The sequence below is a fragment of the Dermochelys coriacea genome, chromosome 1 (assembly GCF_009764565.3).
Source record: "Dermochelys coriacea isolate rDerCor1 chromosome 1, rDerCor1.pri.v4, whole genome shotgun sequence".
Lineage (NCBI taxonomy): Eukaryota > Metazoa > Chordata > Testudines > Dermochelyidae > Dermochelys > Dermochelys coriacea.
In genome coordinates this window covers 188,571,011-188,597,299 of record NC_050068.2, presented here as the reverse complement: position 1 = coordinate 188,597,299, position 26,289 = coordinate 188,571,011, and the positions used below count along the sequence as shown (strand labels likewise).

Below are 26,289 nucleotides of genomic sequence, written 5' to 3'. Positions count from 1 at the left end.
ACTCTTCAGAAAGTTTCAGGCAGCTTCCTTGGTTACAAATTTGTCATATCACTGACAGGGAACTTGCGGTACTATTGTGTATGTTGTGTTTTTTCTTTGTTCTCCTTTCACCTATCACATGTGCACTCCAGATGTGAATAATTTATCCCTTTTCTTTATAATAGTTGATTTCCAATATGTTTCAGTGAACACTGGAATATTTGCTCCCTCTAAACCAATTAGAAAATATTGTTAGATTTTCTGGCATATCACTGCTCACCTGCAGACTGTCCTCTTCTATATCTATTTATATACATTTCAATCTTTGTTCTATTTTTAATCATGTTCAGAGCTATCAATGTTATGTTTTAAAATTTTTGGCCAGCTAAGTAGTAGTCCAACACGAGACTCTTTGGCTTTATATAAATAAAAAATTCTCCAGTTCTGACTCAGGTCACTCCATGTTAGTTGTCTGCATTTGCTTTAAAGTAATATGGAGACAATAGTCCATAGTCCATTTCCTGATGCAAATAATGAATAAACCCTCCCATCAGAATAAAATTACTCAACTGAATTAAGTCATTGGAGGCACAAAGAGTGCAAGTAAGCAAAGCCAGGTGTTTTCCAAAGAAACAGAGACAGTGCAAACTTTACTGTGAAGTAATATTGCAAAAGTATTGGATACAACATTATGCATAGGGCACACATAACAGTACAAAAGCAAAGATACGTACAGCCTAAGAGAACCAGTCTTAGGAAAAATGGAAACATGAACAAATTGTGAAGGAGGAGTCCGAAAGAATAGCTCAAGTGTGTAGGGACAAAATCAGAAAAACTAAGGCACAAAATTAATTATACCTAGCAAGGGACATAAAATCCCAACAGGAAGAGGCTCTATAAATACCTAAGGGTATGTCTACACTTCGAAATTAGGTAGAATTCATAGAAGTCGGTTTTGTAGAAAGTGTTTTTATATAGTCAATTGTGTGTGTCCCCACACAAATGCTCTAAGTGCATGTAGTTGGCGTAGTGTGTCCACAGTACTGAAGCAACCATCGACTTCCGGAGCGTTGCACTGTGGGTAGCTATCCCACAGTTCCTGCAGTCTCCGATGCCCATTTAAATTCTGGGTTGAAATCCCAGGGCCTGATGGGGCTAAAACATTGTCACGGGTGGTTCTGGGTACACATCGTCAGGCCCCCATTCCCTCCCTCCCTCTGTGAAAGCAAGGGCAGACAATCGTTTTGCACCTTTTTTCTTGAGTTACCTGTGCAGACGCCATACAACGGCAATCATGGAGCCCGCTCAGCTAACTATCATCGTATGTCTCCTAGGTGCTGGCAGACACGGTACTGCACTGCTACACAGCAGCAGTTTATTGCCTTTTGGCAGCAGACAGTGCAGTATAACTGGTAGCCATCGTCGACATAGTCTTGGGTTGTCAAGGTTCCTTCCTCACTCTGAACTCTAGGGTACAGATGTGGGGACCTGCATGAAAACCTCCTAAGCTTACTTTTACCAGCTTAGGTTAAAACTTCCCCAAGGTACAAACTATTTTATCCTTTGCCCTTGGACTTCCACTGCCACCACCAAACGTCTCACCGGGTTTATTTTTGAGAAAGCGTTGTTTGGAAACATCTTTTCCCCCCAAAATCCTCACCAAAACCTTGCACCCCCTTGCCTGGGGAAGGCTTGATAAAAATCCTCACCAATTTGCATAGGTGACCACAGACCCAAACCCTTGGATCTTAAGAACAATGAAAAAAGCATTCAATTTCTTACAAGAAGAATTTTAATATAAGAAAAGGTAAAAAGAATCGCCTCTGTAAAATCAGGATGGTAAATACCTTTCAGGGTAATTAGATTCAAAACATAGAGAATCCCTCTAGGCAAAACCTTAAGTTACAAAAAGACACAAAGACAGGAATATCCATTCTATTCAGCACAGCTTATTTCCTCAGCCATTTAAAGAAATCATAATCTAACGCATATCTAGCTAGATTACTTACTAAATTCTAAGACTCCATTCCTGTTCTGTCCCCGGCAAAAGCATCACACAGACAGACAGACAGACCCTTTGTTTCTCCCTCCCTCCAGCTTTGAAAGTATCTTGTCTCCTTATTGGTCATTGTGGTCAGGTGCCAGCGAGGTTATTCTAGCTTCTTAACCCTTTACAGGTGAAAGGGTTTTTCCTCTGGCCAGGAGGGATTTTAAAGGTGTTTACCCTTCCCTTTATTTTTATGACATGGGTACTCTTTTAACCAGGCGCCTGGGCAAACATGGGAGTTACTCAGCCAGGTCATTTTCCTTGTTTCGTCTCATGGTGATTCAGTCCTACCGGCAGTGCACTGTCTTTTAATCTGCAACTAGAAGAAGACGATGGCCAGTAGTCATACTTCACCTTCTTCTGCCGAGCACCCAGGAGATGACAATGGCTAGCGGTCGTACTGCACAGTCTGCTGCAAGCAAGATCTATAAAGATAGATGAAGTGGCTCAAAACAAGAAATAGACCAGATTTGTTTTGTATTCATTTTCTCCTCCCTCCCTCCGTCCCTCTGTGAAATCAACAGCCTGCTAAACCCAGTTTTGAGTTCTATCCATGAGGGGGCCATTCAGTTTCTCGCAAAGCCACCCCCTTTGTTGATTTTAATTCCCCGTAAGCCAACCCTGTAATCCATGTTGTCAGTCGTCCCTCCCTCCGTCAGAGCAACGGAAGACAATCGTTCGCGCCTTTTTTCTGTGCAGACACCATGCCACGGCAGGCATGGAGCCCGCTCAGATCACTTTGGCAATTAGGAGCACATTGAACACCACACGCATTACCCAGCAGTATATGCAGCACCAGAACCTGGCAAAGCGAAACCGGGCGAGTAGGCGACGTCAGCGCGATGACGAGAGTGATGAGGACATGGACACAGACTTCTCTCAAAGCACAGGCCCTGGCAATGTGGGCATCATGGTGCTAATAGGGCAATGCGGAGGAATGCTGATTCTGGGCCCAAGAAACAAGCACAGAATGGTGGGACCGCATAGTGTTGCAGGTCTGGGACAATTCCCAGTGGCTGCGAAACTTTCGCATGCGTAAGGGCACTTTCATGGAACTTTGTGACTTGCTTTCCCCTGCCCTGAGGCGCAAGAATACCAAGATGAGAGCAGCCCTCACAGTTGAGAAGTGAGTGGCAATAGCCCTGTGGAAGCTTGCAACACCAGACAGCTACCGGTCAGTTGGGAATCAATTTGGAGTGGGCAAATCTTCTGTGGGGGCTGCTGTGATGCAAGTAGCCAACGCAATCAAAGATCTGCTGATATCAAGGGTAGTGACCCTGGGAAATGTGCAGATCATAGTGGATGGCTTTGCTGCAATGGGATTCCCTAACTGTGGTGGGGCCATAGACGGAACCCATATCCCTATCTTGGCACTGGAGCACCAAGCTGGCGAGTACATAAACCGCAAGGGGTACTTTTCAATAGTGCTGCAAGCACTGGTGGATCACAAGGGACGTTTCACCAACATCAACATGGGATGGCCGGGAAAGGTACATGACGCTCGCATCTTCAGGAACTCTGGTCTGTTTCAAAAGCTGCAGGAAGGGACTTTCTTCCCAGACCAGAAAATAACTGTTGGGGGTGTTGAAATGCCTATAGTTATCCTTGGGGACGCAGCCTTCCCCTTAATGCCATGGCTCATGAAGCCATACACAGGCAGCCTGGAGTGTAGTCAGGAGCTGTTCAACTATAGGCTGAGCAAGTGCAGAATGGTGGTAGAATGTGCATTTGAATGTTTAAAAGCATGCTGGCGCAGTTTACTGACTCGGTTAGACCTCAGCAAAACCAATATTCCCACTGTTATTACTCCTTGCTGTGCGCTCCACAATATCTCTGAGAGTAAGGGGGAGACGTTTATGGTGGGGTGGGAGGTTGAGGCAAATCGCCTGGCTGCTGGTTATGCACAGCCAGAGACCATGGCGGTTAGAAGAGCACAGGAGGGCGCGGTGCGCATCAGAGAAGCTTTGAAAACCAGTTTCGTGACTGGCCAGGCTACGGTGTGAAAGTTCTGTTTGTTTCTCCTTGATGAAACCCCCCGTCCCTTGGTTCACTCTACTTCCCTGTAAGCTAACCACCCTCCCCTCCTCCCTTCGATCACTGCTTGCAGAGGCAATAAAGTCATTGTTACTTCGCATTCATGCATTCTCTATTAATTCATCACGCAAATAGGGGGATAACTACCAAAGTAGCCTAGGAGGGGTGGTGGAGGAGAGAAGCACAAGGAGCGGTGGTGGAGGAGGGAAGGACAAGGCCACACAGCACTTTAAAAATTTAAAACTTTAAAACTTATTGAATGCCAGCCTTCTGTTACTTGGGCAATCCTCTGGGGTGGAGTGGCTGGGTGGCCAGAGGCCCCCCCACTGTGTTCTTGGGCGTCTGGGTGAGGAGGCTATGGAACTTGGGGAAGAGGGCGGTTGGTTACACAGGGGTCTGTAGCGGTGGTATGTGCTCCTGCTACCTTTCTTGCAGCTCAACCATACGCCGGAGCATATTAGTTTGATCCTCCAGGAGCCTCAGCATTGAATCCTGCCTCCTTTCATCACGCTGACACCACCTTTCAGCTTCAGCCCTCTCTTCAGCCCGCTACTTACTCTCTTCAGCCCGCCACCTCTCCTCCCGGTCTTTTTTGCTTTCCTTCACTCTGACATTGTCTGCCTCCATGCATTCGTCTGTGCTCTGTCAGTGTGGGAGGACAGCATGAGCTCAGAGAACATTTCATTGTGAGTGCGGTTTTTTTCGTCTTCTAATCTTCGCTAGCCTCTGGGAAGGAGAAGATCCTGTGATCCTTGAAACACATGTGGCGGGTGGAGGAAAAAAAAGGGACAGTGGTATTTAAAAAGACCCATTTTATAGAATAGTGGGTATACTCTTTCACGGTAAACCTTGCTGTTAACATTACATATATAGCACATGTGTTTTCGTTCCAAGGTCGCATTTTGCCTCCCCCCAGCGTGTGGCTAGCCCCTCCGCCCTCCCCGTGGCTAACGGTGAGGAACATTTCTGTTCAGCCACAGGCAAACAGCCCAGCAGGAACGGGCACCTCTGAATGTCCCCTTAAGAAAAGCACCCTATTTCAACCAGGTGACCATGAATGATATCACTCTCCTGAGGATAACACAGAGAGATAAAGAATGGATGTTGTTTGAATGCCAGAAAACATACACTGCAATGCTTTGTTCTACAATGATTCCCGAGTATGTGTTACTGGCCTGGAGTGGTAAAGTGTCCTACCATGGTGGATGGAATAAGGCTGCCCTCCCCAGAAACCTTTTGCAAAGGCTTTGGGAGTATATCTAGGAGAGCCATGAATGCCAGGGCAAATTAATCATGAAACATGCTTGCTTTTAAACTATGTGTAGTATTTTAAAAGGTACACTCACCAGAGGTCCCTTCTCCACCTGGCGGGTCCGGGAGGCAGCCTTGGGTGGGTTCAGGGGGTACTGGCTCCGAGTCCAGGGTGAGAAACAGTTCCTGGCTGTCGGGAAAACCGGTTTCTCTGCTTGCTTGCTGTGAGCTATTTACAACGTCATCATCATCATCTTCCTCATCCCCAAAACCTGCTTCTGTGTTACCTCCATCTCCATTGAAGGAGTCAAACAACACGGCTGGGGTAATGGTGGCTGAACCCCCTAAAATGGCATGCAGCTCATCATAGAAGTGGCATGTTTTGGGCTCTGACTCAGAGCGGCCGTTCGCCACTCTGGTTTTCTGGTAGGCTTGCCTCAGCTCCTTAAGTTTCACGCGGCACTGCTTCGGGTCCCTGTTAAGGCCTCTGTCCTTCATGCCCTGGGAGATTTTGACAAATGTTTTGGCATTTTGAAAACTGGAACGTAGTTCTGATAGCATGGATTCCTCTCTCCATACAGCGATCAGATCCTGTACCTCCCGTTTGGTCCATGCTGGAGCTCTTTTGCAATTCTGGGACTCCATCATGGTCACCTCTGCTGATGAGCTCTGCATGGTCACCTGCAGCTTGCCATGCTGGCCAAACAGGAAATTGAAATTCAAAAGTTCGTGGGCCTTTTCCTGTCTATCTGGCCAGTGCATCTGAGTTGCGAGTGCTGTCCAGAGCGGTCACTCTGGAGCACAATGGAGGTCCCGGAGGCCAATACCGTCTAATTGCGTCCACAGTACCCCAAATTCGACCCAGCAAGGCCAATTTCAGCACTAATCCCCTTGTCGGAGGTGGAGTAATGAAATTGATTTTAAGAGCCCTTTAAGTCGAAAAAAGGGCTTCGTCGTGTGCACGGGTGCAGGGTTAAATCGATTTAACACTGCTAAATTCGACCTCAACTCCTAGTGTAGACCAGGGCTAGTTGCTTATCTAGTGATTTGTCTTCAGAAAGTCATGGAGGACAGGTGAGTTCCCAGGTGACTGGAAAAGAGCAAACATAATCTGTACTTTAAAAAGAAGAGCAAGGAGGAGCCAGGGAATTAGACTGACTGGTCTATAACTTTGATATGTTATAAAGTCATGAAATAATTATAAGAGAGGTTGCTAATGGGGGGCTTTGCTGGTTCTAGTACTTACCAATATTTTCATTAATGACTTGTAGAAGAAAGAGTATTTTAACATTTGCAGATGACACTATGTTTGGGGGAAGGAGTGGGGTGTGGGTGGGGAGTGTGTGTGCAGGCACTTTGGAGGACAGGATTAGAATTCAAAATGACTTTGATAAATTGGAGAATTTGGTCTGAACTCAACAAGATAAAATTTAATAAAGACCAGTGTGAATATTTCACTTAGGAAGGATAAATCAAATGTACAGATACAAAATGGGGAATATCTAGCTATGTAGCAATACTATAGAAAAGGATCTGGTGGTTATAGTGAAATCACAATTTGAATGAGTCTGGTGATCCAGTTGGAAAAAGGCTAATATCGTTCTGCGGTATATTAATGGGAGTGTCTTATGTAAGACATGGAAGGTAATTGTAGCACTCTACTCAACACTCCAGCTAGGTCCACTGCAGTGCTATGTCCAATTTTTGGGAGCCACACTTCCGGAAAGATGTGGACAAACTGGAGAGAGTTCAGAAGAGAGCAACAAAAATGATAAAACGTTCAGAACTGGACATGTTTAGTCCTCAGAAAAGCAGACTTATCAGAAGTGTTCAAATATGATAAGGACTGATATAAAGAAGATGCTGATGGATTTGTTCTCAATGTCCACTGACAAGAGGACAAGAATTAACTGATTTAGTTTGCAGCCAGTGAGATTGCGGTTTGGTATTGGAAAAACTTCCTACCTATAAAGATAGTTACCCAGTGGAAAAGGTTATTAAGGGATTTTAAGAAGTTAGACAAACACCTGCAGTGGTGGTCTAGGTCTTGTCTCAATGCCAGGGAATGGACTAGATGATCTCTTGAGGTCCCTTCCAGCCCTATATATTTATGATTCTTATAACATAGGCTGATAAGAAGATAAAAATGACACAAGAAGGTACCAGATAATATAGTAGATAATGGGAAAGAGGTGGATTTCCTTCTATGAGGTATCCAAGAATTAGTGTAGAGACGGTGAAATCAATACTAAAGAGAGGCATAGAACTGGGTAACTACATGAAGTTATTCAAGTAGTAATATGGTATGATAGAGAGTAGTGTAGCCACAGTGATTTGCAATGTGCCTATGATGTAAATGCACTAAAGTTGGACAATATGAAATAGAATTTTCAGATGAGTTATCCAGAAAGGGGAAGGAATTTCAGATTTATAAGGCCAGAAAAGACTGTTGATCTGATCTCCTGTAGGTTGAGATCTTAAATTTCATCCATTTTACCCCTGTATTGAGCTCAGTTAACTTGTGCTTCACTAAAGTATACCTTCCACAAAGGCATCCAGTCTTATTTGATGATGGAAAATATCACTTCCATTGGTCATTTGTCCCTATATTAGTCACCCTTGCTATTAAAAATTGTGCTTTATTTCTAATTTGAATGTATCTAGCTTCAGTTTCCCACCACTGGCAGTTCTTATGCCTTTCTCCACTAGTCTAAAGAGCCTTTCATACTGGGTATTTTCTCCCCTTGAATGTACTTTTACACAGAAATCAACACACCTCTCAAGCTTTCTGATAAGCTAAAGAGTGGTCTTTTTCTCCAGCCCTGAAATAATTTTGGTGGCTCTTTTCTACACCACCTCCAGTTTTTAACATCTTTTTTCAAAATGGAGACACCAGAACTACACGCAATATCCCAGTATCCTTCTCAGTAATGCTGTATGAAGATATAAAATCACCTCCCTGCTCCTGCTTGCTACTCCCCTGTTTATACATCCATGGATCATGTTAGCCTTTTTTATCAGCGCATTGCACTGGGAGCTCTTGTTCAGTTGCTTGTTCTCTATGGCCCCCGATCCTCTTCTTCAGAATCTCTGCATTCCAGGAGAGCCACCCATTCTGTAGATATGGCCTGTATTCCTTTTTCTTAGATGTATAACTTGGCATATGACTATATTAAAATGCATTTTGTTTGAAATGGGCCTCGTTTACCAAATGATTCACATCACTTTGTATGACTCCTGTTTTCTTCCTCATTATTTACTACTCTACCAACTTTTCATCATCCACAAATTTTATCAGCAATAATTTTATATTTATTTTCAGAATGATAAAAATATTAACCATCATTGGGTTTCAGAGTAGCAGCCGTGGCTCACGAAAGCTTATGCTCTAATAAATTTGTTAGTCTCTAAGGTGCCACGGGTACTCCTTTTCTTTTTGCATCATTGGGTTTAGTACTGATCCCTGCAGAACTCCACTTGAAATACCCTCATTCAATGATTATTCCCCATTGACAACTACTTTTTCTTTCAATTAGTGAGTTCTTAATTCATTTAATGTGTACTTTATTTATATTGTGTATTGATTTTTTAAATAAGTATGTGGTGTAGTAACAAGTCAAATGGCTGTTTCCTGTGGTGTACAGGACAAATATACACTTTCATAAGACAACACCCCAGAAATGTAGTTTAACTAGACTGCAGCTTACTAAGTAACACATCTGGGAACTATCCATCGTGATGCATGATAGTTTTGCTAGTGACCACTCTGAACTAGCTGGAGGTTGGAGATTTGAAGGCTGGGTGGATTGAAGATAACTTTCTTCATTGCAAGTTGGTGGATTGTGGGGAAAATAGTCATAATCCTGGTCAAATAAAAGTTAAACCAATACATTTAAACTTGAGTTTTGAAATGTGATCAGTCAGGAAAGAGACTCAGGTGTTGAGGACTGCTGCTGTAAGTACATTACATCATAGTTCAAAGGCAGTCCCTAGTTCTTTAAAAGTACATGTAAACTAAGTGCTTTGGCAAAGCAACAAGCCAAAATATCAAGCTGTCATAACCTGAAAGCAGTCTACTGTATGGATGTTTGGTTATTACTCCAAAAAAAAAAAGGGTCATCTCTGGGATGGTGAACACCATAACCGTGCAGCCAACAGCTGTAAATGTAGGGAGAAGGAAAATCCCAGCTAAGAACATTGGAACAGACCCCTGCTCCTACAAAGACATCCAGGCCAACTGCTAGGCCAAATTCTGCCTTCTGTTGTATCAGCGAAACCGTCATGAAGTTAGTTACGCCCGTGCACAACCCTCAAATTTGAGGTTCCAGAGTGTCACAGGGAATAATTTGAAGACCATGGGGTTTAACAGATGTAACTGTGAGGGTAGGATTTCTCCTGAAGAATTTTTGTTGGTGGTGGTGATGCAAAAAAGGGAAAGTCTGGCTTTCAGATCTCATGAGAAATTTGCAGGGGTGGCATTAAGAAAAAAAGAATTACTGTTAAAAATAGCCATTTTGATTTGGGAATCATATATAATAAGCATGGAGCTTCATACACAAATTTTTAGTCACATTTGAGGGTAAAACATCACTAACCCCCTGCTCCCCCCCAAAAAAGTGAGTTGCAAGGCATGTTCTGGTAATTAATGATACTCTGCCAGGATTTGACAATGGGGCGTAGCCAAGAGCCATTAAATTCATAGATTCATAGCTATTAAGGTCAGAAGGGACCATTCTGATCATCTAGTCTGACCTCCTGCACAACGCAGGCCACAGAATCTCACCCACCCATTCCTATGAAAAACCTCACCTATGTCTGAGCTATTGAAGTCCTCAAATCATGATTTAAAGACTTCAATGAGCAGAGAATCCTCCCTCAAGTGACTCGTGCCCCATGCTACAGAGGAAGGCGAAAAACCTCCAGGGCCTCTTCCAATCTGCCGTGGAGGAAAATTCCTTCCCGACCCCAAATATGGCGATCGGCTAAACCCTGAGCATATGGACAAGAATCACCAGCCAGATAGTACAGAAAAATTCTTTCCTCGGTAACTCAGAACCCACCCATCTAATATCCCATCTCAGGGGATTCGGCCTATTTACCTTGAATATTTAAAGATCAATTAATTACCAAAATCACATTATCCCATCATACCATCTCCTCCATAAACTTATTGAGTTTAATCTTAAAGCCAGATAGATCTTTTGCCCCCACTGCTTCCCTTGGAAAGCTATTCCAAAACTTCACTCCTCTGATGGTTAGAAACCTTCGTCTAATTTCAAGTCTAAACTTCCTGGTGGCCAGTTTATACCCATTTGTTCTTGTGTCCACATTGGTGCTGAGCTGAAATAATTCCTCTCCCTCTCCTGTATTTATCCCTCTGATATATTTATCATTTATCAATCATATCTCCCCTCAACCTTCTTTTAGTTAGGCTAAACAAGCCAAGCTCCTTGAGTCTCCTTTCATAAGACAAGTTTTCCATTCCTCGGATCATCCTAATAACCCTTCTCTGTACCTGTTCCAGTTTGAATTCATCCTTTTTAAACATGGGACACCAGAACTGCACACAGTATTCCAGGTGAGGTCTCACCAGTGCCTTGTATAATGGTACTAAAACCTCCTTATCCCTACTGGAAATACCTCTCCCAATGCATCCCAAAACCGCATTAGCTTTTTTCACAGCCATATCACATTGGCAGCTCATAGTCATCCTATGATCAACCAATACTCCAAGGTCCTTCTCCTCCTCCATTACTTCTAATTGATGCGTCCCCAACTTATAACTAAAATTCTTGTTATTAATCCCTAAATGCATAACCTTACACTTCTCACTATTAACTTTCATCCTATTACTATTACTCCAGTTTACAAGGTCATCCAGATCCTCCTGTATGATATCCCGATCCTTCTCTGAATTGGCAATACCTCCCAGCTTTGTATCATCTGCAAACTTTATTAGCACACTCCTACTTTTTGTGCTGAGGTCAGTAATAAAAGATTAAATAAGATTGGTCACAAAACTGATCCCTGAGGAACTCCACTAGTAACCTCCCTCCAGCCTGACAGTTCGCCTTTCAGTAGGACCCATTGTAGTCTCCCCTTTAACCAATTCCTTATCCACCTTTTGATGTTCATATTGATCCTCATCGTCTCCAATTTAACGAATAATCCCCATGTGGCACGGTATCAAACGCCTTACTGAAATCTAGATAAATTAGATCCACTGCGTTTCCTTTGTCTAAAAAATCTGTTTCTTTCTCAAAAAAGAAGATCAGTTTGGTTTGGCACGATTTACCTTTTGTAAAACCATGTTGTATTTTATCCCATTTGCCATTGACTTCAATGTCCTTAACTATTTTCTCCTTCAAAATTTTTTCCAGGACCTTGCATACTACAGATGTCAAACTAACAGGCCTGTAGTTACCCGGATCCTATTTTTTTTCCTTTCTTAAAAATAGGAACTATATTAGCAATTCTCCAATCATACTGTACAACTCCTGAGATTACAGATTCATTAAAAATTCTGGAAATGGGCTTGCAATTTCATGTGCCAATTCCTTTAATATTCTTGGAGGAAGATTATCTGGGCCCCCCAATTTAGTCCCATTAAGCTGTTTGAGTTTCGCTTCCACCTCAGATATGGTAATATCTACCTCCATATCCTCATTCCCATTTGTCATGCTACCATTATCCCTAAGATCCTCTTTAGCCTTATTAAAGACTGAGGCAAAGTATTTGTTTAGATATTGGGCCATGCCTAGATTATCCTTAACCTCCACTCCATCCTCAGTGTTTAGCGGCCCCACTTCTTCTTTCTTAGTTTTCTTCTTATTTATATGGCTATAGAACCTTTTACTATTGGTTTTAATTCCCTTTGCAAGGTCCAACTCTACTTGACTTTTAGACTGTCTCATTTTATCCCTACATGTTCTGACCTCAATAAGGTAGAATTACTTGCTGATCCCTCCTATCTTCCACTCCCTGTATGCTTTCTGCTTCTTCTTAATCACCTCTCTAAGATGCTTGCTCATCCAGCTTGGTCTAAAATTCCTTCCTATGAATTTTTTCCCCTTTCTTGGGATACAGGCTTCCGATAGCTTCTGCAGCTTTGATTTAAAGTAATCCCAGGTCTCCTCTACCTTTAGATCCATAAGTTCTTCAGTCCAATCCACTTCCCTAACTAATTTCCTTAATTTTTGAAAGTCAGCCCTTTTGAAATCAAAAACTCTAGTTGCAGATTTATTTTATTCCATTCAGTTTGAACTGAATTAGCTCATGATCACTTGAACCAATATTATCCCCTACAACCATTTCTTCTATGAGGTCCTCACTACTCACCAAAACCAAATCTAAAATGGCATCCCCTCTAGTCGGTTCAGCAACTACTTGATGAAGGAATCCATCAGCTATCGCATCTAGGAAAATCTGAGCCCTATTATTATTACTAGCACTGGTCCTCCAGTCTATATCTGGGAAGTTAAAGTCTCCCATGATCACGCAGTTTCCATTAGTATTTACTTTATTAAAAACATTAAAAGGGCTCTATCCATATCCAAATTAGATTCCGGAGGTCTATAGCACACCCCAAGCACTATCGTAGGAGAGGCTTTACTATTTATCTTCCCCAATGTAATTTTTGCCCAGATGGACTCTGTCTTATCCATTGCATCGCTTCTTATTTCTTTACATTCTACCTCATCATTGATATACAATGCTACTCCACCACCTTTACCTTTGTGTCTGTCTTTCCTAAAGAGTACATACCCTTCAATACCTGTAGTCCAGTCATGACTACTATTCCTTCATGTTTCTGTTATCCCTATAATATCTGGTTTCACTTCCTGCACCAATAGCTCTAGTTCCTCCATTTTGTTACCTATGCTCCTCGCATTGGTGTACAAACATCTTAATTTTTGCTGTTTGGCCTCGCTCACATTTTGTACCCTATTAGGCACAGTCATTCTACAGCCAGTATAACCTATTAGACTGGTATCCACACTGCCCTTCCTCCTTATATACATTCTCCTACCCATGGCTGTATCCTTTCTTACTTCGTCTTCTTCCCTCTCAATGCTAAAATGCAGCGTGAAGATTACCTGGACATCTCCCAACCATCTCCCCCAAATTCCTAGTTTAAAGCTCTCTTAATCAGTTGTGCCAGCCTCCATCCTAGAAGTCTATTTCCTTCCCTACTCAGATGAAGTCCATCCCGAGAGAACTGTCCTCTATCCATGAATGCCTCCCAGTGACCATACATCCCAAAGCCCTCCTTATAGCACCACTGCCTAAGCCATCGGTTGATAGTCATAATATTGTCACACCTTTGTTGCCCTTCTCTAGGAACAGGCAGAATCCCACTAAAGATCAACCGAGCCTCGATTTCCTTAAGTGTCTTCCCCAGGCTAGCATAGTCTCCCTTAATACTTTCCAGCGAGAATCTAGCCGTATCATTTGTTCCCACATGAAAGATAATTAGGGGATTCGTTCCCTCTCCCTTTAGGATCCTTTTCAACCTCAGGTCTACATTCCATATCTTAGCACCTGGAAGACAGCACACCCTTCTATTCTCTGGATCATCTCTGGTTACAGGCCTGTCTATTCTTCTCAATAAAGAGTCCCCGATCACATAGACCTGCCTTTTGACGGCACTATTCTCCAGTCTCTCCCCTGTTCCCTCTGGCCGCAAGTTCTTTCCATTCCTATTCTCCCTTATAATCCTCTTCAATCCATCCTGTATTCTCCTAGGGCTCATATTTGGTGTAGTCTCCATTGACTCTTCCCCTTTTCCTATAGGACTAGCCGCTCTTGGAAGAACTTTGTTGTCTGCTATTATAAGATGATTGGGGAGAGGATAATTAAACACTTCTTTAATCCTGCCCTTTAAGATCTGTTTCTATCAGGGGCATCCTTTGCACATTAACCTTTTATATAAATAACACCCATATACCACACTGATAGACCCCTTAAAAATGAATAATAATGAAACATGTTATGGATGCATTTATATTAGCACTTAGAGGCCTCAGACAGACTGAGGATTAATTGTGCTCTGTACTGTACAAACAATGGCTGTTCTTGCCCCGAAGAGCTTACAGTCTAAAAAAATAAGACATGACATAGGCTGGAAATCAATAAGCAGCTTGTAGGGAGGTGTGTAGTGAGGAAGAAGTATAAGATTACAAACGTTATAGGATAGTTCAGCATAGACTAACTTTATGCACAATTAGAAGCCAATCATCAGCGGTAGTAATAAAGTAGTTTATAGATAATGCATCAAAACTATCATCACTATTTATAAAGCTGTTATACAAATATATGACACACCCTTTTTATAGTATCTCTTTCATCCCTGTTGCATTTGGGTAGTATTCTATACAAATATCTTTCTAATAAAGATAAAAGATTCACATACAGAACTAGACCTGTTGATGTTATATCAGATCTGCTAAGCAGAACAATTTTTCTTCCTGATTTTCTAGCAGGATGACCTCTAACTGGCACATCAAGCTGGGAGGCTGTCATCTCCATTTCATCCTCTATGGCTGTTCAAATGTTTAACATAAACCACTCCAAGGGAGGTAAAACCATGTTGTATCAACAAAGTTGATTCAGCTATAGCAATTTAATAGGACTACATATGGATCTTAATGAGGTTGTTTCTCTTTCTTGTCTAAGAATATTAGTTTTTCTACAGTTGAATTGTCTTTGCCTCCTTACCTCTGTAGATGTTTTCAAGACCATTAAAAGCGCTGCATTTAAAAAATATTATTTGAGTTGAGAGGAAATACATATATCCAAGCTCTTATTCCTTAAAGAAGATATAGAAGTGCTACTAGTCAAAATACCTGAGATTTTTTCTTTAAAATAGTCATAACAAAATCACTTCAGTTAAAACTAGTTCATATGTTCAGGTCATTGAAATCCAGTGCTAAAAATCAAATGTTAAATTATCCTTTAACCTAATTTTAATATGCTAGTGAAACTTAGTGTGCATCAACTTTTAGGAATCTGTTGTAGATCCTTTAGCCCATGTGTAGTTGTGGACAAGAGGTTGGCTTGTTCAGGGCATCATTCCTGGTTGCATTTTTTGGACCTTTTAGGATCAGCAAGTTAGTACTTGGGTCCTGTGGGGATTCTTCTGGAAGGGCTATGGAATTGAGGGATGTACATTGGGAGGGGTGATCAATGATATTAATCTTGAAGAAGTCAAAGATGGATCAAGCAGGCTCGGCTGAATCCACTTTTACAGGAGGGTGGTGAGCCCTCTATAAAGGCTATGAGCTGCTCTATAAAGGCTATGAGAACAGATAGTACAAGAAGACCAGGGAGGGATGGGCCCCTCTTTATTCACAATAACAGGAGTCCCCTCACAAAATTCTAGTTTGTTACAGTTTTAAATGGGAACTGATTAGATTGGGGCTTTCAGAGCATGAATTTGGTTCTCACTAATTCAGGATTGGGGCAGCATCAGCCCAATTGGTGTGGGGGTTGAGGAAATTGGGCATTGGCATTCTGAAATATACAGAATGTGTGTGAGATCCCAAGTGGGAATCAGTGTTAATTTTCCCTTGTGCTTGCATTCTGGATTTGAAGGTTTAGATCTGTGAGAACAATATTGTTCACTGGGTACATAGTTGGGCTCCCAGGTTGTTTGGAGGTTCACAGCTGGACGTTGGTGATGAAGCAGTCCAGAGCTGGCATTGGAGGAGGGGCATGTTATGGGACCAGCTAATGCCCCTTCTGTACACAGTTGTGGCCCATGAGCAGCACCAGATATGATTGTGATTCACCTCAGAGGTGGGGAAAATTACTTGAGAACATATAATGAGGTGAACCTAATGTTCAGAGCTAAAAGGGATTTTGGACAAATCTGAGAACTTTTCCCAGGATTAAAAATTATTTGGTTGAATATGTTGCAACACACTGTGTGGTGGGGAGCTGTGAAGCCCCCTCAGTTCAACAAGGCTGGAGATATGTGAACAGGAAGGTGGCAAATTTATAGGTGGCATAGGAGGAGTTGATAGTTTCTCATCCAGGCTAGCACATGGGATGTTAGAGTTATTCTGGGAGGATGGAGTCCATCTGCCAAACTTGAGAGCTGATACGTTTTTGGCCAGTACTAAAGAAGGCAGTAGTAGATGTCTGGGAATTGAGCCAGGAATTTCATGGTAGGGAGAGGCAGCTAAATTAATTGCTGGTTCCTCCTTGTGACAGATGTCCAGTGTAGGAATTCCATAGGGAATTAATGCACCGATCAGATAAAATGGACTGGAAAAAATGGAAAGGATTTAAAGGAGTAGAAATGGGGGGGAGGGTCTGGACTTCTGTGACTGGTATAGCAGGCAGTCAATCTCCCTTCTTTAAACCTCATTCAAGGTGAGGGTAAGTGAGGTCCCATTAATGGGTTGACTGGGAACTAGGATGGATAAAGCACAGGGCTTCCCCTGAGTGTATGCAAATGACTATGGAATTACTTGCCCTGTACAACTTTATCCGCCAGGTACTCCCAGACATTTAGCAACAAAGTTGCAGCCTAATTAAACCATATCTAGTGCCTATTGTCCTTCATCTGGCATAGCTGGACAATAGTACATTAGGCTTTATATTTCTCTTTTTTCTGTAAAATGTAGTTTCTAAATATCCTCCAGATAATAAATAAAGTCTTTGGGAACTTTTTTTTAAAGAAAAAAACAACAAAAAATTAATTATTAAAAGTCATATATAAACCCTTTAAATATATGTACTCAGTGCATGTGGGAGGTGATTTTTTCCTTATTTGGAGACACTTGAATATCATGGGTTCAAAAGTTTATCTAAATGTAATGCATATTACAGTTACTGTTCGTCACCAAGAGGCAGAAAGAGAAAAATTAAGTGCAAAGAATGAAATGATCATATATAGGGCATACCCACTTCTTCCTGCCTAAATGTTCTGGTCAGCAGACAGGGTTCTAGGCTGGAGGGGGCAGGGTTAAAGTTAAATCTCATTTGAAAAAAAAACCCACATAGTTTTAAATTTCAGGGGAAATAGTTTTGCAATTTCTGCAAACTCCAAAATATTATGAGGTTGACAAAAACAAAACAAGGTTAATCTGTTCCTATTTAAAACTAATATTAAATAAAAAATAAATTATTTTACATACACACATATTGCACAAAAAGATGACACCAAATTGAAAGGATGCTAAGTCTGTCTGGTTGCATAATTTCCCTTTTCCATGATTGTATCTTTCATAGAGAGCATAAGGAAAACCAGTGTCATGGAAATGCAAGCCACATACTGAGCATTTCTCGATGTGAACCAATGTATTTTTAGAGGCTAAGAAGTACTATTGACTGCAATTTATTCAACTCATGGGAGCTATCACCTGAAGTAGTTGCATGGGCCAACTTTGAAAATGGTTCAGAAATATGTAAGGAGTTAAGTATCTGGAAAAGCAATCTCTTTGAATTGTTCAAGGACTACAGATCCATTAGTTTATTTTTCTGAGGCAAATATCAGCATCAATCTCCTGGCTTATCCAGTTGCTGCTTTTTACTTACTTTCTACTTTCTAGTTGACAGAAACTTGTAGCTAAAATCAAAAGGGAGACAGTGATGCCTCTTCATAGTTCTAGAGTGGCAGGAATAATTTCTTTCCCAAGAAGTGGATCATTTGTCTTCAATCAACATAGGATACATTAACTCTCTTAAAGTTTTGCAATATCCTGATCTTCCCCTGATCTCCTTCATTCAGAAAAGTTTTTTTTAAATGTATCTGATACTTTCTCAGTTCTTTTGGCTCTGCCTTCATAACAATTTATTAACTCTTGTCCAAGAAGTACGATTTGCATATGCCTCAAAAGATACACATACATGTGCAAGATTCTTTTCTTTTTTTTATAAAGCAGTCACTACATCACAGTGATCTACAAACCTGAGACATTTTCCAAGGTGCTAGTCCTACCAAACACTTCTGAGTAATCCCCATTGCAAGTGACTATAAAGTAGTTAAACCTTGAGGATGTTCTATATTATAACAGGCACTAAACTAGTCACTAGCAGTTCTGGCAAATACAATACAGTCTTGGTTCCTCTTGTATGTGCTAATGAAAAACTTACTCAGGGACCTTCTCTGTTGTTACTGGGATGCTGCTCCTCTTCATAAGGGAATGGATTCCCTCACAGAATCTGAAGGTCCTGTCAGTTCAAAGCCAAGGGTACAATTATATTTTTTTCTCTTTTTGGAAGAAGCCGATAATTCCCCTCTACCCCATATAATTTTGCAGTGGAAGGCCACAATTTTTAATCTCTTCACTAGTCCAGGGATGCGACTGTTAGACTATCCTTGGTTCTGAGCCAACTTTTTGGCAGCCTATGAGGAAAGAGCAGAGACCACTAATGTTTTTAAAAATATAAAATGGGCATAGTGTGTCAAGACTGTTGGGAGATAGTAGTTCTTTCCAGGGGCTATGTTACCAGTTTGTAATTTCTTCTTTAAAGGCTGACCAACATTTGAAGAACACAGTGTTTTTCAAGATACCAGAATGGACAAGAGATAGCAGGTCTAAGTATTATCTAGACCAGTGGTTCTCAAAGACGGTCTGCCGCTTATTCAGGGAAAGCCCCTGATGGGACAGGATGGTTTGTTTACCTGCCGCGTCTGCAGGTTCGGCCGATTGTGGCTCCCACTGGCCATGGCTCGCTGCTCCAGGCCAATGGGGGCTGCTGGAAGCAGCGCAGGCCGAGGGATTCCCGCAGCCCCGTTGGCCTGGAGCGGCGAACCGCAGCCAGTGCGAGCCGTGATCAGCCGAACCTGCAAATGCGGCAGATAAACAAACAGGTCCAGCCCAAACAATTGGCGGACCGGCTTTGAGAACTACTGGTCTAGACCTTTAATCATGTTGGTTGCTCATCTCTGGACTTTGTCCAGTTTGTCCACTTCGTTCCTGAAATGTGGTGCCCAAAACTGGACACTAGGGCTCAGCTGGAGTATTATCCGAAAGGACTGCTGTGACTAATTTTCCTCAGACAACCAAAATGTTCTTTTCCCCTTCCCAGATCTAACCACTCCTCCACCTGAACCTCCCTCCTGCATTTCACATGGCTCCCATTTGTAAGATTGGGGGGTGGTGGTAGAAGCATTGACACTATGTAATCTTTTAAAGGACAAAAGACAGCTGTCCTACCTTCACACAAACAGTTGTATGTTTTCTACAACTGTCCCATCCCCTATCCATAGGTACTGGAACTGGGGGTGCTGCCACACACCCCTGGCTTGAAGTGGTTTTCTTCCTATACAGGGTTTACAGTTTGGTTCAGTGGCTCTCAGCACTCACTGTACAAATCGTTCCAGCCCCCTTTCCCCTACCAAGACATTTCTAAACCTGCCCCTCATTTCCTCTGGTCTGTGCGGCCCTGGAGACTGTCTCTACTGGAAGAGATACGGGCACAGTGATTTTTGTTAATCTGTTTTTCAGACATAATAATAGTGGCTCATTGGAAGTATGTACAATCCCTAATTTATAGCTGTGCCTTGTTCAGGGACCATTTAAGGGTTGAAGTGGAGTAGGGGCTGGGTTTAAAATCAGGGATGTAGCATGTGAGCAAGAGGGTGGGGACCACTCTAACGTATCAGTCTTGAGTTCTGGTTCCTGCTGCAGCTCAGTATCTTCCCAGCTTCATCAGGATTGTGGAGGGGCTTCCTCAATCAGCAGATCATGTTAAAAGTGCAGGGTCACGTGCTTCTCTTTCTCTGGGTCTTCCAGGCTAACTTCCACAGTGCCTACTGCCTCTTGGCCCTCTATGGCATCCTGTCAGTCCCTCTACTCGGAGCCCTTGACAGTACCTGGTTCAGCTTGTTGTAGAAAGGGCATGTACGATGAGTAAGGACACAATTTAGTCATGGAAGTCACGGATTCTGTGAATTTATTGGACTTCTGTGACTTCGGCTTCAGCTGTCAGTAACGGGGCTGGAGCCGGGGCTGTTCGTCTCTGCAGCTTCAGCTGGGGTCGGGGCTGTGCTGTGCTGTGGCACTGGGGCTGGGGATGTCAGTCCCCCACCCCCCCATGGTGCTCCAACCGTCATTCTTTCCCTCTCTCTCTCTCATTATTTTTAGTAAAAGTCATGGACAGGTCATGGCTCCCATGAATTTTGTTTATTGCCTATGACCTGTCCATAACTTTTACTAAAAATAACCATGACAAAATCTGAACCTTAACGGTGAGCTCTTCTGGAGTGACTGTCCAAGCCTTTTGTTCTCCTGTGCAGGAGCCTCAAGTGGTTGATGCGTTCCAAACACTGGGCTGAGTCAACTTAATGCCCATCTGCTCCACCCTTTGTGAAATGTTCCAGTATGTTTGTTCCTGCTGAACTACAGGAAATCATGGAGGATGATGTACTTTGACCACACAGGTGGTAGAGACAACTTGTATTTCTGGAGATAGGGCTATCCACTGTACTTTAGAACAAGAGTAGAAGTCTTTTGATTTCATTTAGTGCGTAAGTTTAGGCCTGCATGACCATGTTATGATGATTAACCAGGTTATTTCTAAAAGCAGAACTAAATGAGTAGTTTTACTGTTTTTAAATGTGTTTAAAGTGTTGTGTTGTGATGAGATGATAGAGACTCATTTAAAAATAATTTTCCTATTAATGAAATACTTCATGAAAACAAGTGAACTACAGCAAATGGATAAAGTGAAATGTCAATATCCATTGTATCATTAACCCTGACATACTTAGGGATTTTAACAACAAAAGCACTTCAACACACACTTCCCCTTCACTTGGTTATGAAAATGAATGGCCACGGATGGATGTTGATAATGTAATACAGCAAATGGCAATGGTCAAAAGTGATTAAAATATTGAACATGCAGAGATGCACTGCAAGGAAGTTCAAAAACTCAAGCATCACTCACTTCAACCTTGACTCTCAGAAGTTTATTTTAGAGTACACTCACCGATAAAGACAAAAATAATTTTTAATCACCAGGGCAGGGGGAGCAAATGACTGATGTGCTGTTTCCCCCCACACACGAACAATAGCTCATGAGCCAGAAGGTCTGAAGAGTATTGCCAGAGCACCCTACCTCAGAACAGCTCTGTTTTAAGTTGGAAGAACCCACTGTCAACCAGAGTAAACCAAAACTTAGTAGAAGGTAAAAAGATGGTTTAACATTGACTCCCCTGGTACTGTGCTTTTTCTCAAAAGGACAGAATCAGTCTCCCATTATTTTATTAATCTGTCATAGGTCCCACTATGTGCAAGCCACTTTGCAAACACTGAAGGACAATCCCTTCTCCTAGGAGCTCATGATCTAAGGATGAACAAGTAGCTGGAGATCAGAGGAAGGAGATTAACGTTAGCCAGTCTGTATACAACTGAACTGGATTTGTTATACGCAGCACAGTAGAAGTGGGTCTTCAAGACGGACTTAAATGTGAATTGAGTAGCGTCATTGTTGATGAGCTCAGGGAGCTTTGTACCTTGCATATGGGGGCAACATGGAAGAAGGCATAGAGACAATTGCATCAGAATCTGACAAACAGGTAGGGTGAGGTAGGGGAATATTGGTGAAGCAGAGGAGGTAGGGGAACAAAATGAAGCTTAGCAAGGGAGGGTAAGTAGGGGGCAGGGTTAAGTTAAACTTTGAAGGTGATGACAAGAAGCTTAAATTTGATACAAAAGTGGAGGGGGAGCCAGTGGAGAGACTTCAAGCCTGGAATTACAAGAACAAACTAATATGCTGGGGATATGAGTTTAGTAGCAACATTTTCTATGGACTGGTGAGGGACAGTCTGTGTGTTTGTGAGGCCGAAACAGGAGCATTGTTGCAGTACTCAAGGTGGGATATAATGAGGGCTGGAATAAAAGAGACTACATGGCTGTAGCAATGGAGAGAGGAGGACAGATCTTGGAAATTTTCAAGAGAAGAAAGTGGCAGGATTTGGAAACTCACTGTATGTATTGTGCCAGGGAGAGGGAGGAATGAAAAATAACAATGAGGCTGCAGGTCTGAGTAATGGGGGAGAATGGTGTAGATCTTCCTTCTGTCTCTCACTCTTTAGAAGATCCATATGACTCGTTGACATTCTCACTTTACATCCTCTCTAAGTGATCTTACAGACTCACATAGTTTCAACTGTCACCAGTATGTGAGAAAAAATAACAACATGATGATGCTCAACAGTATCAAGAGGAGGATGAGGCTAAAGAACAGGCCTGAGATCTAGCCAGGAAGAGGTCAGTGAGAACAGTTTCAGTTGAGTGGATATGTTGGAAGCCTAATTGGAAGTGTTATCCAAGCCAGAGTTGGGGGAGAGGGAATCAGTGCATTCATTTAATGGCAGAGAGGAAAAATTTGAAAGTTATTACCTTTCAGATGAAAGCAGAAACCATGTGAGCTGATGGATAAGGTGTAAAGTGATGAGACCAAAGGACCAAGAACAAAGGAAAATCTGTTACCCTATCTGTTAAGTGGGGCAGAATATTTTTCTGCTTCCTGATGTAAGAGTATGAGTCCTTGCACCACAATAAGGACGGTAAAGTGCACTGAGTTATTAACACCTGTCACTGAAAGAGCTGGGGCTTATGGCCATTTACTGTTGCCTAGCTCAACTTCCTCTAGACAAAAGACAGATGGGCATCAGCTGCAGAAGAATCATCCTTTCTCCTCCACAGCTCTAGTTCTATGACTTTGTGCCTGGGAGAATGCTCAGGAGGTTGGCTTGTAGCGTAGTTGGTGGGGCTGGAGCATGCTCAGTGCAGATGGATTATTCAGAGACTTTTAGCAGCAATCCTCTAACAAGCTCTGTTGAGCATTTGCAAATGTTGATTTTCAGAGGCATTAGAACTAAGCCAAATCTGGGTAGATTTTCATGGGGGACAGCAAAAAGTTATTATATTCTTCCTGCAAATTTTACTCTATTATATTCTTCCTGCAAATTTTAAGATCCTGCTCCAAAATCTGAAGGTCTAGGGCTTTTCAAGAAAATAATGGATATTTTTAAATTGTCAAAACTGCCTATTCTCCCATAGCCGCTTTCTCCAAAATGGCTGAAATTGTCAAAAAAAATATTCAGCGTGAAGCAGAGAGAAAGCAAGGAAAATTTCAGCCCATATGGTAAAAGTTAGGAAAAGTTATAAATAACTGAAATCAGGAGCTAATAATGGAAAGTGTTAGACAACTTTAATATGGGTATCACTACTAACTCCACGCAAAGTATATAGGTACCTTAACTCTGCATTTCCCACTGCTTGACTATGCCATCATAATAATGTAGTTTCTTCTTTTAACATACTTTTAAGCATGTAATGTCAAATATATATTCCCACAGAGAATTAGGTTGCTATTCATTATATTATAATTTCTCCACTACTTCTTAGAAATAATTCTCTGGTTTCCTTTAGTAATATAAGGGTAATCTTAACAATCAGATCTATTTAACCAAATACCCCAAAATAAGTGGTATTATATTAATAGTTGTGGGTACAATGCTCACTGAAAACCCAAAAATGTAACTAAACTGAGGCTGGTGGACAAAATGTCTAAAATCATGTATCATATAACTATATACTAACATAGCCTTGTTTAATTACTTCTCTCTACACATGGTAACCATACCTGTCAGTTTTTTCTAATTATGAGTTATCCATAATTTATTAAAAATTACCTTGTGTGTGAAACAAAATTTATGTTCGTATTGTAGTCTATGCTGCCAAAAATACTGAATCGTGAAATGGAGGGTATAGAACATGTAATTTATTATGGAAAAAATATCAAGTAATTTTAGGTTTGTTTCACTGGTAGCAATACTATGTACCCAGTTTGGGCTTTGGTATGTTCAGAAGTGTAGTGCTAGTCATTTCATGTCAGAAGAGCTTAAAATGTTGATAGGCTTGCTTTTTAACACCACCATAACTAAAGAGATTGCCATGGCTCCCTATTTCATGTGGGATATCTAAATGGATTGACTTTAGCTCCCTGATTCTTGCCATGATGATTAAGGGAATTTGCTTAAATACCCCATTTCATGTGGTATAGCTACTTTCAAAGGATTAGCTTTAGATCCCATTTTCATGTGGGATAGTTAAATGGATTAGCTTTCATTTTGACACAATAACTAAGGACATTTGCCTTAGCTGCCCACATGGATGTATTGAGAGCTCTTGCCTTTTTTGGCTCTTGATTCATTTTCTTTTTCTCTGTTCTCATTGAGAGAATTTTATTTGGTTGTTTTCAAGCTTTCTGCCATATGATGAGGACACACATATTTTGCCCAAATTGAACTTTGTCTGTTAGGAAGTGATGCTAGTGAGAAGCGGCCAAATCCTAGTGCTTATCTTTTGTATTTGAAACCAAAATGTTACCATTCCTATGGACTAATATACATTTAGGAATTACCATAACAGATTATACCTATTTTGTGCTGTATCCAGTCTTTGTCAGTCAACAGTGCCAAATGCTTCAGAGAAAGATGTGAGAGTCTAAGTTACAGCATAGGGAGGAGGGATGTGGAGTGGGCCACTCCATTATTGTGCCTATTTTGCCTGATCGTTGCACATATTTAGACTTTCAGGTCCAGATTTTTTTAATTGGCCCTTAATGGCAACATGTTTTGCTAGCACAAACATGCATTTGCAGGCAAATGTGTGGATTGATTGCGTGTGCAAGATGGATACTTTCATGCAGACAGTTACAGCTCACATTTTCTGGACTATAGACACAAAAAAAAGTGTGCATTTGCATATCTAATTTAGCTGCCTCATAAAACACTGGCACAGGGTCTTTCACTAGCTATATGTGTGAACAGCCATTTTAATCATTAATTGGCCATTTACACTATGCATGCAGTCACTGCAATTTTGTATGCAATGGCGGTCAATTATATGAACACATGAGATGTGTAAATATGCGTGCACAGTGTTGAAAATAAGGTCTTGTCTGAATATGTTATCGGGGCGGGAGGGGAGGTGGAATCCTGTAAATTTTTTGGGAGCTTATCTGTGGATTGTTTCTCCTTTGCCTCCAGTCAAAAAATCACAGTACCACAATCTGGAGCTCCCTTTTTTCCATACTTTATACATTTCAGCAAAAGTTTGCTAAAAGTTTGCTTTCACATGCTATCAAACCTCAAGATTTCAAGACTAATTGGGACTTTATATATACTAACTTTTTTACGCATGATATTTTTGCCTTTATCTTTAAAAAAAATATTGAAACAAGGATTAAATTTAAAAAAACTGATAGTGTAACATGAGACTTAAAAAGTTGAAAACAATAGGAAATACAATAGAGAGGGTTTTTTTACAGTAACACTAACTATCAGATATTGCATATCCTGAATATTTTATGGCATACATTTTTCATGAAACATGATATATTAAGGTATGCATGTTGATAAAAGCAAGAAAGCAACATATTGTATATGAGCAATATAGCTGAGCTAACACTGCTACAGGAATTTTGACCCTAATCCCCAAATCCAATGGATTTGTACATCACACGATATTAGAGTGTGGTTTGGGCAAATCTGGCTTTAAGCAACCTTTTTACATTTTTCTACTTTTGGCATTGCCTGGGAGTCATTCTGCTCTCTAGAGCTACTCACACTTGGCTGTCCATAGTTCCAGTGGGCCATTTCAGCAACTGAGGAATGCCAGGGAGTAGGGCTGCCCTTTCTATGGTTCCAACACCAGGAACCAGAGGTATAGTATAGGAGCCACTGTAATGGCTCTCAGCCATCTCAAGATTTCACTCTCTGGTGAGAAATATCCGGGATTTGGATCCTGGATGTTTTGCAATGCAAAGAATGTGGAGCTGAGTCAAGGAGCTGGCCCCTGAAATTTTGCATTTCTTACATCTCTTGGATTTTTTAACTGTGCAGCTTTAATTATACAATAATGTAATTTCGTGTGTGTGCGAATATAAAATCAATGACAGGTTTCAGAGTAGCAGCCGTGTTAGTCTGTATTCGCAAAAAGAAAAGGAGT

General features: G+C 41.5%; 1 protein-coding gene across 4 annotated transcripts in view; it reads left to right on the top strand.

Moving 5' to 3' along the window:
* EPHA6 (EPH receptor A6) overlaps window positions 1–26,289 on the top strand; it is an 844,148-nt gene that overhangs the window by 54,067 nt on the left and 763,792 nt on the right. The gene's annotated exons all lie outside the window — the stretch shown is intronic.